We start from the raw sequence: 9,101 nt of genomic DNA, 5'->3' as shown, positions 1-9,101 counted from the left end.
TGTGGGGTTAGTGAAGATCTTTTCCTATTCTGTTGGCCATGTCCTTTGCATTATAGAAGCTTTTCAGTTTTAGAAGGTTCCATTTATTAATTGTTTCTCTGTGTCTGTGCTGCATGGGTTATATTTAAGAAGTAGTCTCTTATGCCAATGCATTTAAGTGTACTTCCCACTTTCTCCTCTATAAGGTTCAATGTGGCTGGCTTTATACTGAGGTCTTTAATCCATTTGGACTTGAGTTTTGTGCATGGAGATAGATATGGGTCTATTATCATTCTTCAACATGTTGACATACAATTATACCAGTACCACTTGTTAAATATGCTTTCTTTTTTCATTTGATATTTTTTGCATCTTGTCAAAAATCAGGTGTTCGAAGGTGTGTGAATTAATATCTGGGTCTTCTTTTCAGTTCCATTGGTCCTCCTGTCTGTTCATATGCCAATTCCATGCTATTTTCAGTACTGTAGTTCTGTAGTAGAGTTTGAAGTCAGGGATTGTGACACATCAAGAATTTCTTTTATTGTACAAGATTGTTTTGTCTATCCTGGTTTTTTTTTTTTTCCATACGAAGTTGAGCCCTGTTCTTTCAAGGTCTTTGAAGAATTTTGTAGGGATTTTGATGCACATTGCATTGAATCTGTAGATTGCTTTTGGTAAAATTGCCATTTTTACTATGTTAATTCTGCCTATCCAAGAGCATAAGAGATCTTCCCAATTTCTGATGTCTTCTTCAATTTCTTTCTTCAATGATTTAAAGTTTTTGTCATACAGGTCTTCCACTTGTTTGGTTAAAGTTACCCTGATATATTTTATGCAATTTGTGACTATTGTTAAAGGTGTTGTTCCTCTGATTTCTTCTCCAGCACATTTATCATCTGTGTACAGGAGGGATGCTGATTTGTTTTTGAGTTAATTTTGTACCCTACTATATCCTAGTAGATGTGTATGACTTGTAGAAGTTCCTTGGTAGAATTTTGGTGATAGCTTATGTAAATTATCATATCAGCAAACAGTGAGACTTTGAATTCTTCTTTTCCAATTTTTATTACCTTGATCTCCTTTTGGAGACTTCAAGAACTATATTGAATAGATATGGAGAGAGTGGACAATCTTGTTCCTGATTTCAGAGGAATCTCTGGGAGTTTCTCACCATTTAGTTTGATGTTTGCTGTTGGCTTGCTATAGTTTGCCTTCATTATATTTATGTATGTTCCTGGTATCCCTCCTCTCTCCAAGACCTATATTATGAGGGGATGTTATATTTTGTCAAAAGATTTTTCGACATTTAATGAGACGATCTCCTGGTTTTTATTTTTCAGTTTGTATATATGGTGGATTATGTTGACAGATTTTCATATTTTGAACCATCCCTGCATTCTGGGATGAAGCCAATTTGATTATGGTGGATGATGGTTCTAATGTGTTGTTGGTTTCAATTTGCCAGTATTTTACTTAATATTTTTCCATCAATATTCATGAGTAAGATTGGTCTGTAATTCTCCTTCTTAGTAATGTATTTCTGTGGTTTGGGTATCAGGGTAATTGTATCCCCCTCTTCCTTCTACCTTCCATTTCAATCCTTCTATCACAGCCTCTCACTCCTCCACCCTTCCATAACTATCTTATATATTTCTCATTCCTAGGAAAATGCTTTACTCCCCTAGTAGCTTATTCCGTAGTTAAATTATGTGGTTATACTGATTGTAACTTGCTTTTTAAAGACTTAGCAGCTAACATCCACATAGAATTGACTACATACCATATATTGCTTTAGGGGTTTATGGGTTACCTTACTCAGGATGATTTTGGTTTTTGGCTCTCTCCATTTACCTGTGAATTTTATGAGTTTGTGTTTTTTAACAGTTGAACCTCTGTGTATATATAGCATACATTTTCTTAAGAAACTAAAGACTATTAATAGGATTGCAATTTGTTTCATTTTAAACCTCATTATTTATTATTCTAGTTGTTCTATGTCTATACAGTTTTCTTTATCAAGTTGTTAAATAACTATTTTTCAGGATCTATGGTTTTCTTTGAAGACATAAAATTATTAATGCAATATTACCACAATTCTGCTCATGGAGTACTTCTATTCCTATATAGAGCTAGATAATGAAACAAAAAGACAATTCTATACAAAGTTTAAAGAGAAATATGATGTGGGAATGTGCATGCTATGAATCTGTTTTATAACCATTGGTTAATAAATAATCTTCTTTGGCATATAGTGGAGCAGAACAGAGCTAGATAGGAAAACTAAACTGAATGCAGGGAGAAAGAAGGTGGAGACAGTTACCATGTAGCTGCTGTAGGAGAAAGATGCCAGAATGCTGGAATTTACCTGTAGGTCACAGCCTTGTGTTGATGCATAAATTAATTGCAATGGGTTATTTTGAAATATAAGAATTAGCTAAGAATATGCCTATGTGATTAGCCAAAGAGTAATATAATTAATAGAGTTTTATATGAATATTCAATTCTGGGTGCCTGGGAAACAAAGTGCCGTCTCTGTTTACAGAAATGTTCACATGTCATTTTCTGGATTTTGTAATAGATATCTCTTTTTTTGGATATCACTTTAGGCATATACATAACACAGCATTGGCAATAGGATAACTATCCACCTGAACATTACCTATCTCTTATAGTATAAAATGTCTTGATTTTGGGGCAGGTTAACTACCCAGGATCTGGCATGTGCTTAATATTCACACTATGCTGCTTGCTGAAAGTGTGACTGAATCAGATCTGCTTGTGTGCTTGTCTGTTTGAGCATTTGGTTGGTTGATTGATTTTTTGGCTCAATTACTAATCATTATATTGTCAGATGCCATTTTTGGAATATGCCTACAATTTTTAATTTCTCGTGCATTGAATTTGATGTTGCTCATCTTTTCACCTTGCCCAACTCCTCCTAGATACTCCCCACCTCCCTACCTACCCTGCTGCATGTTTGTTATCTCTCTCTCAATAACAAAGCCAAAAGTGAATACACAGCAATACAATGGAACAAAAATATCTAAACTAAACCAAATCAAACAAAAGCAGCACACATAAAAACACTGTCTATTTTGTGTTGGCCCCTTACTCTATTTGGCATGTGGGGTGCCCTAGTATGATTGATATGCCCAATGACACTCCATTGGAGAAATGTGGTTTTCTCTCTCCTATCAGATACCAATTACGAATTGCTTTCTGATTAGGAGAATGACGTGGTGTTCGCCCATATTTCTCTGTCCTAGGTTTCTTGTCTGCATTGAACTTGTAGAGATCTTTTATGTACTGTTGCCTCCTCTGTAAGTACATTTGTGTATCATTTATAGAAGACACCGTTTCCTCCTTGTAGCCATTCATTACCTCTAGCTCTGATAGTATTCTCCTTCCTTACTAATCTGCTTAGACCTGAGCTTTAAGGGGAGAAGCTTCATGATGATATTTAGTTCTGAATATCTAGTCTCTCGGTTTTTTTTTTTTGGTTGTTGTTGTTGTTTTTGTTTTTGCACTTTTTTCTATTTGTGGTTCTTGCATATTGTCTATTTGTGGTCATCTGCATTTATTAAGCATGTACTACAAGAAGAAATTTATCTCATGAGGGATGAGTGATGCACTGGTCTATGGGCACAGCAATATATCAATGGAGTCGTTTTATTGCTATGCTCCTTTAGCAAAATACATGTAATACATTTTCCCCTGGAACCCAAGATCTATGGAATCTCATGTTCTTGGCCACTCGAGCAGTGTTTGTTATGGATCCCAACTCATGGAGTAGGCATTTAATCAAATAAAATATGGCTGGCTATCCCGTAACATTTATGCCACTATTTTACAAATATATCTCATGAACAGGCTATGGTTGTAACTTGCAAGATTTGTTACTGGGTGAACTTCACGATTACTTTTCTCCTCTAGTAGCTTGCAGAGTACTTCACAGTGCCATGAATGCTTGTCAGTAGTGGGGAAATTTCCTGTTGGTCACCAAATCAATTTCTTCCTGTTTGATGATCCAAAGAACTGTTATATTTAGAAGTTAGGCCTTGTGTCTGAACTGGCCTTATCCCATAGCCACACTGATGAGTATCTTGCATATCATCATAGAACCTTCATCTAGCGATGGATGGAGATAGAGACAGAGACCCACACTGGAGCACTGGACTGAGCCTCCAAGGTCCAAATGAAAAGCAGAAGGAGTGAGGACATGAGCAAAGAAGTCAGGACCGCAAGGGGTGCACCTGCCCACTGAGACGGTGGGGCTGATCTATTGGGAGCTCACCAAGGACAGCTGGACTGGGACTGAACGAGCATGTGATCAAAGTGGACTCTCTGAATGTGGCTGACAATGAGGACTGACTGAGAAGTCAAGGACAATGGCATTGGGTTTTGATTCTACTGCATGGACTGGCTTTGTAGGAGCCTAGTCTGTTTGGATGCTCACCTTCCTAGACCTGGATGGTGGGGGGAGGACCTTGGACTTCCCACAGGGCAGATAACCTTGACTGCTCTTTGGACTGGAGGGGGAGGGGAAGGCGGAGGGGTTGGGAAATGGAAAGAGGGGAGGAGGTGAAAATTTTTAATAAATAAATTAATTAAAGCATTGTGTATTGTGAATTTGCACCAAAAATTGTATTCAATAAAATGACAATGCCCAACAATTTAAAAAAAAAATTAGGCCTTGCCATCAGGTGGTAGAGGGAAACCAATGGTTCTGCCAACAGTGTGATGTTTATTTGGGGAAAGGATTATGGGGCCCCATTGGATAATACTCCTTAAGATGTACCTCTTTGTTTTTTATTCATAATTTATTTTGTTTTTTAAAAAGAATACAAACTATCTTTTTCCATTTTACATACTAATCCCATTCCCATTCCCTCCCCTCCTTCCATTCCCTCCACCTATGTACCCACCCGACCCCCATCCACTCCTCAGAGAGGGTAAGGCATATTGCTTTGGGGAAGATCCAAGGCTCTCACTACTACATATAGGCTGAGGAAGGTATTCATCCGAAGACAATGAGTTCCAAAAAAGCCAGTACAAGCAGTAGGGATAAATCCTGATGAAATTGCCAGTGGCCCTACAGTCTGCCCCAGCCATACAACTGTTACCCACATTCAGAGTGTCTAGTTTGGTCCTATACTGCTTCCTTCCTCGTCAGACTGGGGGTGGTGAGCTCCCATTACCTCAGGCTAACTGTTTCAGTGGGTGTTCCCATCATGATCTTGACCTAAAGAGGCAAAGGCTCATATTCTCACTCCTTTCAATCTTCAACTGGACTTTTAGAGCTCAGTCACTAATAAAGATAACGAGCCTATAGGCCATGATCCTAGAGTAGCTATGTAACAAGGTGAATTTTAAGAAGGACATACATAGATCCACCTGGAAAGGGGAAATAGATAAGATCACCTGACAAATTTGGGAGCATGGGGGTGGGGGGGAGAAGGGAGAGAAGAAGAGGAGGAGAAAACGGGAAGGCAGTGGGAGAAATTAAGAGCGTCATTATAGGGCTGACAAGAAATCTGGCATTAGAGAAATTCCCAGGAATCCACAAGGATGACCCCAGCAATAGAGGAGAGGGTGCCCGAACTGGCCTTGCCCTGTATTCAGATTGATGAATATCTTAAATGTCACCATAGAATCTTCATCCAGCAACTGATGGAAACAGAGGCAGAAACCCACAGCAAGCACCGAGCTGAGTACCCTTTTCTTTTACCGGCGGTTTTCTTGGTAGCATAGGATGTCCAGCTATGGACTTACCTCCCTATTATATAGTGATCCCATATAGATTCCTTTCGTATATTTGTTTGTCTTAGGAAGTTTCATTGACAGGGATTTCCACAAGGCATTAAAAGGCCTTTAGTACAAGTTGTTCCTCCCCATATTTTCTCCTTTAACCGGCCCTTCTATCACCCTCCTCACTTAATCCTCTTGTTTCATGCTCTTCTCTTTCTTAGAAGACTCCTCCTTCCTGGTACTTTACTAGTTACTTTCAAATTTTTGTAATATTTTCACAGTTAAACATTACCTGAAGGCTAACAAATTAGTAAAAATTATAGAACTAGCATCGTATTGTATCCATAAATATGTTTTGTTTATGAAAAGTATACTTTAAATATACTTGAAGATTGATTTTTAAAGCTATATAGCTAGTAAAGAATTCATGTTTTGAAACATTCAATTTTGAAATGCCAAGGTTACAGACACTTCAAATAAATGGATTCTTCCTTAGTTTTCAGCATATTCACATATTTTTCATTGTCTTCTGATAAAAATGTTTATTTGGCTATACATCTATGGATATTTTACTTGCATATATGAATTATCCCAGGAGAGTAACAAGCATGATAATTCTATAACTTCCATGTTTTTTTTAAATTTTTAATCTCTGTCATATAGTCAGAAAATGAAATGTCACCTCTTCTGAGTTAAATTTTTCCAAGAAAAGTGCTAGTAAATTTCATTGAATCTGGTTAAGTACAAAGAATAGGTAAAGATTAATATGTAGTTGCTATATTGAATTTTTCAAAATTGCTAAGCTTTTTAGATGCTTAAGTAATAAAAACACAGAATTGCCTTAAAACAATTTCCTTTTAGACAATATTTTCCACTAACAAACACCTTCATACCACTAGGTTTAATATTGTATTCTAATAAGTGTTCTAAATCATCCCAATGATATTTTTTAAAGCACCATGCAATGGACAGAAAGCTATATAAAACATGTTAGTCTTGTTTTGGTACTTTTCAACAATAGAATGTGAATCAAATCCAATAAATTTTTTCAACTTTGGCTGCAATATCTATAGTCATGAATTTTGAGTGACATTACATCAGCCCAGACAACACTCTGTATAAGTCTCTTTCAGTCTTGCAAACTATTTTACATCATGAAAAAAATTCCATATTTCCTCAAAATAAACAGGCTTCTTGATATTTTGTACTTGATTTTGAATAGCTCTGTACTTTTTTATCTTTCATTTTGAATGAAGGTATCATACGTTGGGTTGGGAAAATAACTTTTATAAATAGTTGAAAAACATAGCTATGGGGCTGGAGAGATGGCTCAGTGGTTAAGAGCATTGCCTGCTCTTCCAAAGGTCCTGAGTTCAATTCCCAGCAACCACATGGTGGCTCACAACCATCTGTAATGAGGTCTGGTGCCCTCTTCTGGCCTGCAGACATACACACAGACAGAATATTGTATACATAATAAATAAATAAATATTAAAAAAAAACATAGCTATTCACAATTAACGTATCAACCTACTAAGCATTGTTAAGCGTAAAAAACAATGAGAATATTTATTTGATTTTTATTTATATTAACACATGTACAAGGAAATTTAATGGTCTTTAGTGTGATTATTAAAATCATTTAAGAATCAGAAAGGTTGACATACGTGCAACAAATCGTATTACAATAGAGAAAAAAGAGGCTGATCCACATCGGGGTCATTTTAGTATAAATTGAATGAAAGTATATGAAACTAGTATATGTCTACTGATTATTTAGCATGCTAATGTAACCTTTCCATGAGATCACATTGTAATACTTCAGAATGAGAACTATGATACAGAAATATGTATCAGTAAATGGAATCTGAAACTGAAGTGTACCGTTTAACGATATAGATATACTACATTGCTTATTAGAAGCACTGACTCACTCTGTTAAGCCTTTGCTGTAAAAGAGGACCATGGAATATCTGTACAAGAAAAAAGTGGTATTCCTTGAGAATAAAAAGCTGCAAAGCCTCTAGGGCATATTTTCTGTAAGGTCTTAGAATGTAAGTTTATATGTAGGAATATTTACCTCCAAAAGTCACCTAAAATCCAGTACAATTTTGAGCACAATAATTACATATACATCCATACCATAAATATTCGACACAGCATTCAAAAATTCAAGACGGCAAGGCAATAGCTCACCTTTCAACTTCATGATCCAGACATATTATGCATAAAACTTAGACTACAATGGGGACACTAAGAGAGACTTACATTGATCTAATCTACATGGGAAGTAGAAAGTAGGAAAAGACAAGATCTCCTGAGTAAACTGGGAGAATGAGGACCTTGGGGGAGGATTGAAGGGGGAAGGGAGAGGCAGGGAGTGGAGCAGAGAAAAATGTAGAGCTCAATAAATTTCAATAAAAAAATTGAAAATTGAAGTATCTAGCACCTTCATCATCTTCTTGCAGGAGTAAAAGGAATTTATTTATTTAAAGTACTCTACATGAGACCCACTGTGTACTACCTGGCCAGTGAGTGACCAACAAGAAAATGACGATAGTTCACATTGAAGGTGAGGAGGATAATCCTGAGATACTGTTTTAAAAAAAATTCTAAAGGGACCTAAAATTTTAAACTCTGATAGTTATTCTTTGGAGAGGAAAAGATGTGATTTGTGTATTTTTAATCTTAATATTTGTCCTATAGATTCACATATATTTGGCAATATTTGTGTCTGTTCATCTTAGCATGCACTAGTTCTTGACACACATGAATCCTAGCCTGCTGGTGGTTTCAGAATTATTTGACCCAGAAATGATAAACGCTTACCTCAGAATACTTGGCCTCTATATTTCAGAGGATAAGCAAAGCAAAGCAAGGTTTCTCAGCTTCTAAACATTGCCTATAATTATTCTAATTAAAATTAATAGAATGACAGAATTACTTAAAGATATAATGACGCTATCTTTATTTATTTAGTTAGTTTTTATTGAAAAAAAATTTTCCCACTTCCTCCTCTCCTCCCATTTCCCTCCCCCTCCTCCCGCCCCTCTCCACCTCCCCCCACTCCTCTTCTCCTCCCTCTCCAGTCCCAAGAGCTGTCAGGGTTCCCTGCCCTGTGGAAAGTCCAAGGTCCACCCCCCTCCATCCAGGTCTAGAAAGGTAACCATCCAAACTGTAATGACGCTATCTTAAGCATGTGATAGGATAAAGAAGGTAGCAATGAAGTCTCTTTAAGGATGAAAAAAATTGAAAATTTTCTGAATTGCTTACCTCACTATTGAGGCTTAATCACAACCATTTGATTTGTCCTTTACATTTCCAGTGTGTATCCAATCTACATGATATCTTCTTGTATTTCTAAAGGAACATTT

This window comes from Chionomys nivalis, chromosome 10, assembly GCF_950005125.1.
Source record: "Chionomys nivalis chromosome 10, mChiNiv1.1, whole genome shotgun sequence".
NCBI lineage: Eukaryota > Metazoa > Chordata > Mammalia > Rodentia > Cricetidae > Chionomys > Chionomys nivalis.
The sequence above is the reverse complement of the archived record's forward strand: the minus strand, read 5'-3'. Positions refer to the sequence as shown.